Below are 9,098 nucleotides of genomic sequence, written 5' to 3' on the forward strand. Positions count from 1 at the left end.
ATGGGACCAAGCAAGACTAATGCAGATAGTCCGCGACAAGAAACACCGGCATTACGCGGAAGCCTGGCAGATTTGTAAGGCAAAGCATAAAGGCCTTGCAGTCAACTTTCGGGAATCGACAAAAATATCGGCAGCATGGTCCTCTAGTTTAATATAAACTTAATAATTGAGGGAACTAGTTACTATGTATCTTAGGCTACGTATTTTTAAATGATGTAGGGAGAGGGTAAATATGTGTATTTATATCTAGATATTTATGTAATCTTTTTATATTTCTGTTGCTACGTTCACAATGACGTCATTTGCAACGGATTATAAGGCTAGTTCGAAAAGATTCGAAAAACGTGTTAACTGTACTAAGCGTTCAATTTACAATTTTGTTGTTGTATTTGATTTATTTTCTTGAGAAAGGTCTTTTAACAAGACCGAAAACGTTAGAAAGTTTCTCTTATAAACTTTGGCTGCAAGAAAAGGTGTGTGAGTAAGTGTTTTAATACTTCTCTACAGCTTGTGTGCGATGACATGGTGCGTTATCATCCATAAAATGAAACTTTTCACTGACAGCACCTCGGAAAAATTGAACACATAAGAGAAGAACTTCGTCAATGTACCGTTGGCCAGTCATGGTCCCTCGGTCAATCACATATGGGTATGGCTATTGACCATGATATCTGCCCACACCATGATACTACAAGTCAGATATTGATCCCTTTCTTGAATATTTTTGAGATGATAAAAACTCCTAACCTCACGCCATATCAATTGCCATCTAGAATCAGACGATAGACTGAATCTACTCTCATCTGAGAAAAGCATGGTAGCCCAGCTGTCATTTGTCCAAATGCAATGCAGACTGCACCATTGCAAATGGGTGCTTTGGTGAACTTTTAAGAGTGGGACACACACAACACGTCTTTGGGCGTATAGTCCTTTGTTTTGCAAACGTCTTGCAACAGTTTTATGGGATATCTTAGTTCCTGTGGCCGCCTGTAAATGACTTGCCAGTTCACAAGCTGCACTGCGTTGGTTCCTTTTTGCTGAAAGAACAATATACTTTTCTTCTTGGGGTGTCGTACTGCTAGGAAAACCTTCCCCATTGCACCTGCTGCTTATTCCGCTAGTTTGAAATGCTGCCTATAGTCTAGAAACAATACTGTGCGCAATGTTAAATACATGTGCAACATCTGTTATATTCTGCCCTTCTTCCAGCTTTCCGATTATTCTTCCACAAATAAAATCATCTAAATGATGTCTGGAAGATATGTCCAGAATTTTATTATTGTAATTTCACTCCTTCCTGTTCAAATTTCACATCCAATGAAAACTGAATGCATGTGCAGATTGCCTGAAATCTCATATCTGTGCTGTCATGTGACCAACATGTGCAAAACTCAAACATTTTTATAAGTTTTACATAACAGTATATAAGTTTTACATCACAATTTCAAGCATATTTCAACTGACTGTAATTGTTCAATTTCTAACTGTAATTGTTGAAAATAGCATTTGTGTTTATGTTTTGTCCATCAGTGTGTATATATATATATTAATATATTGAAATATTTACCTCTTTTGCTCTTTGAAGAATATTTTCAGGTTTATTAATAAGAGATTTCATCATTTGTTTAAGTTCAGATGAATTAATAGGTTTAACTTGAACAGAAGCCATTTACTATTTTTAGAAATAAAATTACAAATTTATTTATTTATTATATCAATAATGATCAATAAAATAATTAGCTATATTTTATAAATTCATAAAAAGATCATAAAATAAAGATGATTACACACACATACACACAGACACACAGGGTAGGGGCTACTATTACTGACCACTTCTAGTAGTCAACTACGTAAGCTGAAATCAGTGCATAACTAGTCTATCTGAACAGGTTTATGCAAGCTGTCTTCACAGAAAGCATCATAAGATTATCCCATTTTTAGTGACATATAAGAATAACAGGTTGCCTCACTCATGGGGATGGGAAAAATTATTGCTCGACACTCCTTATGGTAATTGACCACATATGGTACTGTCAAGTCTTTAAAAGATAACAAAGGTTCTGGGTTTCAGGTGAGTATTTTCTACAAAATGTCTATTATTGAGCTTGCTGTCATAGCTAAGAATTTGCATCAATTCTGATATAATATGTAAAAAATGAGGTTGTTGACTACTGGATAGACTGACTCTGTATATTTGCATGTTCAACCGTAGGGGTCAATTACTGGAGTTCATGGCTTTTTTGTGACTGAAAATGCACTTCAGGTTTCCCTTTTAAGTGGTCACATATGTGATGCACTCGATAAATGAAAACCCAGTTGTCAACTGCCATAAATGATCATGCAACTATGCTGATTGCGCAGAATAACCAGTCATTAATCACTGATTATTTCCAATGCCTGTTATTCCAAGGTATTTAATATTTAAATATCAAGCCGATCAAAATCATCCATAAAAACGGAATAACAAAATTAACAGTTGTATAATTCGTAGGTGTCAAAGCATAAGAATGCAACCAGTAAAAGGCAAAGTCCAAAAATGCCAAACACATCAGTATACGGAGAAAGCACTCTCTGGTACTCTTTCTGCTATTAAAGGCCAAAAAATGTCTATCAGAGTCTCATCAAGTTCTGAAAATTCTGAAACAAACCAGTCCAATTCAAATCTATCTCCAGCAATTCCATATACAACATGGAAAGCTAGTAGACACATTTCCATCATTTGTATTGGCCACAACCAATTATTACAAAAAGAACATCCACCAAGTGCTATTGCTTCCAAGTCATGAGAGTTCATATTGGAAAAGGAAAGAGTAAAAGCAAGCAAAACAGAGAATAAGAAAGGAGGAAAAATGAAGACTGATAAATAAAGCTGAAAGATCTTCCAGGAAATGTAGTGGCTGAGGGGTAAACACAGAACAGTTCTTGAATCACTAAATACAAATGAAGACGGGAAAGCAAAAGTGTGCAAGTTGTGTTGATGGTTTAGATAGTGACACAAAAATGGATGAACTAAAAAATGTTGGCTTCAACTATTGAAACAAATGGTACCATTTGAAATGTTCACCAATAGCAGGAACCCCTTATCATATGTGATTTTTGTACAGTAAATAAACCATAATTCACATAATCCCACTTATTCAACTGAATTTATACAGATAAAAATCGCAGTTGACTTATGTGGTGAACAACTGGATCATAAGTGGTTAGACTTGGGAATTTCCTGGTCAACTACTGGGTGAACAGCATTGTGATTGTTTTACATTATGAAAAAAAATTACTCAAAGATCAAATAAAAAATGTTTTCTTTTCCAGGACAAGTATAGAACAAACTTTATTTTAATATATAAATTTTGCTTTTTGCATTACTATACATTAGGGGTCCCCAAAGTGGTCGATAAGAGTTCTCCAGGGGTCGATTAATACACGAGGGTCGAAAGGGGGTCGATTAATACCAAAGAGGATCAATTAAACTGTCTAGGGAAAAAAATGGAATATTCCAATAAATATTCGAAATACGGATATGATCAACAACATTTCTGACTACCCTAGTTATATGTTGAGTTTTGCCTTAGCCTACACCACTTTAAGCATGTGTTACTCTGTTTTTCCGCATCTGGCAACTGTACTAGTGTTACAAACATGTTATGAATGCTGGTAGTTCTTTATACACAGACACGTTGCACTGTTACACTCTAGTAGGGTTGTCATTCTATGTATTTTATATCTAAATGTAGATATTTGTCCTTTACAGAGAAAATATCGTAATATATCGAAAATCATTAATATAGTACAGAAATGTTTGCAAGGAAAAAATGTTACAATTATTCAAGCTCGAACAATCATTNAGATGGATTACTAATAAAACATCAAGGCACCTTGACTTTACTGATTAATTAAAGAGTGTTGCTAAGTTGGCAGATTCCCACTAAATTTAGTGGGAAGTACAGTATTTTTGGTGGAAAATTTCAGGAGACAGATTTTTACTGTATATTGTACAATTGTGTTATAAGATACTACGCCTTTGTTTTATTTTAAAATATTATTACTGCTGCAAAACCATTTTAGACAAAACTGTGTTGTAGAAGTTCCATGTTACATGTTAAATTTTTAGTTTGAAATACTGTATTTTAATATCCAACTTATCATCATCTATAAATCTATGTTAAAATGCAATTTTTCTACAAGCAAACAATAATAATGGTTAATGGTTAATGGTAAGTGCAGATACCCATGTATAGCAATGCAACACATGGGCAATCTGCTAAGGGAGGAGTACCTCCCAGGAGGTCTTTCTATGGAAAACTGATCTCTATTTAGGAGTTAGACATGTGAAAAAACTCAGAAAACTCCACATGGCCAACCCATATGTTGATAATATAACAATTTTTTGTTTTGTTTTAAAATTATTTCTGAATAAATTTCAACAATATTATTATTATATTTTAATCATTAAAAAATATATAAAATATTAAATAATGACTTACTGTATTAAAAATGCTTCTATTGTTATTATTCCCTTCCTTTGTAGCCTCCAAATTAGCTCTAAAGAAAATATTTCCTATAATAAAAAATGTCACGTAATGTAAAGTTACAATTTAAAACTAAATAAAATAAAGTAATTATTTCCTATACAGAAGTTGATGATCTTAAATGATCAGTAAAACTTCTCTAACACAAAGCTCCAAGGAACACAAAGAAAACTGAGTTACAGACAATTTGAGTTAGAGAACAATAGAGTAAAAAATGCCAATTCTTAACAGATTTGTATTTTTCCCTCCCTTGCATTATATAAAGAATCTTTGATAGTTTTTTTGCTTTAAACAGCCCATGTATTGCCTTTCAGTAAAACGTTCAATGTAATTAATGTAATAAAACTGTTTTGCAGGTACATCTTGTTGAGATAAAGCAAGATGTCATCTCACTTTGGACTGGAATTTCATCCGCAAATCAATGTTGAACAATAGACAAAGCTAACTGTCTGAAAATTTCTTGGAAATTCAATAATTAGGATCACTTTGAATAGAATAAATATTAAAATATGAGTCAGGAAAGTTGAAAATAATGTAAATCACTGTCAAGGGACAATGAAAACCTTTGACTTGGAGAAAATTTGAGTTAAGAAATTCAAATTGGAGACATTAAATCCCTATGCTATTCCATTGAAATCTATTAAGTGATTCGTTTTCTTCAAATTAAAGAAATATTCAAGTTACAGACATTTTAGTTAGAGAAGTTTTACTGTATTTGTATTTACATTCAAAAGGACAGGTTAATTTCTGCTAAATCCAACTATTTATGGTCTTCATGGTATTCTGAGGAATATTTATTCTTACATAAGCACTTCAGATCTAGGTATTTACATGCCTATAGGTATGTATGTAAAAAAAAAGTAAGAATAAGGATTTCTCAGGATTTCAAGGAGGCTATATGTAGTTAACTTAATTTAAATTAAATTTCTATTTAAGCATATATAAAATAATTATATTTAAACATAAAAAAAATAATACTTACAATAGTATTAAGAAATTTACAAAATTGAAATTGCATAAGATTATCAGAAGTTTTATTTTTTAAAATATATATAATATCTTCAACTTTTTTCTGGAAAAATAGGTAGGATCAAAACTTAAAAAATTTTTGTTTTACTTAAAATTAATGAAACCCTTACTCACTCTTATCTCTGAAGTAAGAAAGATTGAATTATTAGTTGTTTTGTTTGAACAAATGCAATTATGCAATTCACTAAAACAAACTTCAATGAGAGAGCTACTTTTTACTGCAAAAAAATAATTTTAATCATAATACAGTACAGAAAATATTTTAATTAATAAATTATTGACAATTTTTCATCATTTGAAAACTGAAATGCTTATTATTGTGATTACATTATATTATTGTTTCTTTATAAACAGTAAAATTGATTCTATGAAATGGAAAATAAATGCTGAAGATTGCAAATATGATCCAGTTAGATCAATATTAACCTAATTACATTATTTAGCCAATAGCATAATTGGCTAAATAATGTCTAATGATACCAATAGCATAATTGGTATCATTAGACATTGTTTTCACTTAATTTCACAGTTTCCAAGAACCTATTGACAATGTTAAGTGGAGACTTACTGTATTATAAGAATAAAATTTTAAAATTATAAATTATTGAGTTTGCCAATGAGTAATTAATAATTTGTTATTCAAAAATATAAGAATAAAAACTCAATGCATAAAGTCTTTGCATCTTGGTCAGTCTTGACAGTGTGCAACAACACTACCTAATATTAGGGGTCATTAACAAAAAATGCCAGTAAAATTATAATTAAAATGAAAAATGTATTGAGTAAATTTGAGATAATCTTGAGCTCTGGCATGAGTTTTTGTATCAGTTCATTATTTGAAGAAAAGGAATGATTCCACCAAATAATAATAGTTTTATGATTGTTTTAGTACTTTTCTTCCTTTCTTTCCAATGAACTTCACATATGTTTGTGCAATGTGGCAGCTGTGTAAAAATTCAAACACTCATAACATCTGATAAGTATATCTTTTGAAAAATGTTTCAGATAAAAGTTTGTTTCTTTTTGATGTAGAAAATATGCAATAAAAAAATTGAGATTCCCATTTAAGAAAATGAAGTTGACTCCATTTTCACCAACTGTAAATCATCAAAATAAAAATAAAAATATTTTAAAAAATGAAAAAAACATTCTACTTTTTCATTAATAAAAAATGATGCATAATTTAAATTAATGAAATTGTACAAAAATTAGTTTATAATGTAATTAAAACAAATGAATCTTACCAATTAAATCAGATGAACTAAATGGTAAAATACTTTCTTTTTGCAACTATATTAAAATAAAAATAATAATTTTTTTATATCTGAAAAATCATAATAAATTTTTAAATTTCAATAATGAAATACCGTAGAATCAAGTTTGTGAAAAAATATGGAATTTAATTTTTCACACTTTAAAATAATTCATCAAACTGATTAAATCTCGACACCGTACTGTAAGATATGAAATTTTAAATAGCTCTTTCAGGTAGCCAAATCTTTAGTCATATATAAGAAACATTTTTAGCTTGTTTTGTGCCAGCTTCAGCATAAGTAAAATACTTCTAAAATAAAATGGAATATAGATTCTGAATTTTATAGAATTGAACAACATTAAAAATTACATTTCATTTCAAGTATTTTTTCTTTAAAACGTAAAATGTAAATGCAAGCACTTTTGACAATGTATTATCGTCTTCATCAGATAAGAAATTTTTTTTTCTTTCTTTCTTTTGAAATGTTCTATATGAGTGAAAATTGAACTAAAAACATTTCTTACACATAATTAACTATTTATTTTAAAATAATTGTTTAAGTAATTGCAAAATTCTGGATGAATATGATTAACTGTAAAAGTATTTTATTTTTTGTTATTTTGTTTATCCCTCTAAGATTTTATTTTCATACTAGATCATTAATTTTCACTTTAAAACTAAAAAATTGACCTTAGGAATAAAATAATAATAATCCTGTGGTTAAATAAAAGTTTGATTATTAAAAAAATATTCATGCAATTATATTCTTATAACTAGAATATCAAAGTATTTTGAGTTAAGCATAAATAAGATTTAAACTAACCAAAATATATAGAAATTGTGTGTAAGAAAAATTAAAATTTATAAGTTAATTTATAAATAAAATGAACTTCATAATAATAATGTAATAAATGAAATACAATAAAATATACTCATATATATACACTGGTGGACAAAACTTAAGGACGAAGAAGAAATAGGCATGTATATGAAAAACTACATGTGGTTGTAGACCAAGAAAAAAACATTAGTATTGACAGCATGTTCAACATGATTTAATATAATAATTATGTTCAAAGGAAATATGCAAAATGTCAAAAGAGGGTATTTTTGTAAAAGGTGCATATTGTCTGAAGACATGGTTGTACAAAAAATGCACAATACTTACCACAAACAATCCTGAGTGTCATGTCAGTATAGGATATGGCCACCGTGACATGCAATGCAACTTTGTACACAGCATGGCATACTTAGAACAACATGATCCAGGAGCTGTTGAGGCAAGTTGTCCCATTCCTGTTTCACTGCATGGATGAGGGACTCCTTGCTTGTCCGTGGATACTGACCACTAGCAATATGTCTCCCCAAGGCATTCCATACATTTTCAATCATATTCAGGTCAGGAGAATGGGCTGGCCAGACTATACGATGAATATCCTCGCTGCCAAGATACTTCTCTACAAATCGTTCTAGACTGCATACTGTAATATTAAAACACTTACTCACACAGCTTTTCTTGCAGCCAAAGTTTATAAGAGAAACTTTCTAACGTTTTCGGTCTTGTTAAAAGACCTTTCTCAAGAAAATAAATCAAATACAACAACAAAATTGTAAATCGAACGCTTAGTACAGTTAACACGTTTTTCGAATCTTTTCGAACTAGCCTTATAATCCGTTGCAAATGACGTCATTGTGAACGTAGCAACAGAAATATAAAATATATAACTTAGCCAGAAGTTATATATATAACTGAAGTATATATATAACTTAGCCAGAAAATACGGGATTAATATTAAAGCTATTATCAACAAGAGTAAAACGCGCCCTAAGAAGAGAAATTTACCTCCTAATGCAGGAGCTTTAACGATGGATTATAATGCTTCACTGATTAATATTTTTCGACGCATCGGAAAGGCCCAGAACAAAAGAATCCTATATAAAAGAACCCCCACCACGTACCAACTATTACGATCTGATAAGGATTTAGCGGACAGAAGAACACTCCCCAGAGTATATAAAATTCCAGTTACGGACTCAAGGCGACGTAGTAAATTAATGTATATAGGGGCAACAGGAAGATGTATCAAAGACAGGTTAGCAGAACATCAAGCAAATATAAGAAAAAAACAACCATGCACTGTGCTAGCCACCTACGTTCTAGCGGACCAGCAAGACGTCAAAGTTGAATGGGACCAAGCAAGACTAATGCAGATAGTCCGCGACAGGAAACACCGACATTACGCGGAAGCCTGGCAGATTTGTAAGGCAAAGCATAAAGGCCT

General features: G+C 30.9%; 1 long non-coding RNA gene across 1 annotated transcript; it reads right to left on the reverse strand.

Moving 5' to 3' along the window:
* Positions 1-5,552: 5,552 nt before the first annotated feature.
* Positions 5,553-6,853, reverse strand: LOC111634393. Its single transcript, XR_002758201.1, has 3 exons — positions 6,806-6,853; positions 5,676-5,779; positions 5,553-5,604 (listed from the first exon to the last, which is right to left on the reverse strand). It is a non-coding gene; the product is annotated as an uncharacterized LOC111634393 (long non-coding RNA).
* Between the last annotated feature and the right edge of the window lie 2,245 nt (positions 6,854-9,098).

This window comes from Centruroides sculpturatus, unplaced genomic scaffold (genome assembly GCF_000671375.1).
Source record: "Centruroides sculpturatus isolate CEXI.00-Female unplaced genomic scaffold, Cexi_2.0 scaffold644, whole genome shotgun sequence".
In the NCBI taxonomy this organism is placed as follows: domain Eukaryota; kingdom Metazoa; phylum Arthropoda; class Arachnida; order Scorpiones; family Buthidae; genus Centruroides; species Centruroides sculpturatus.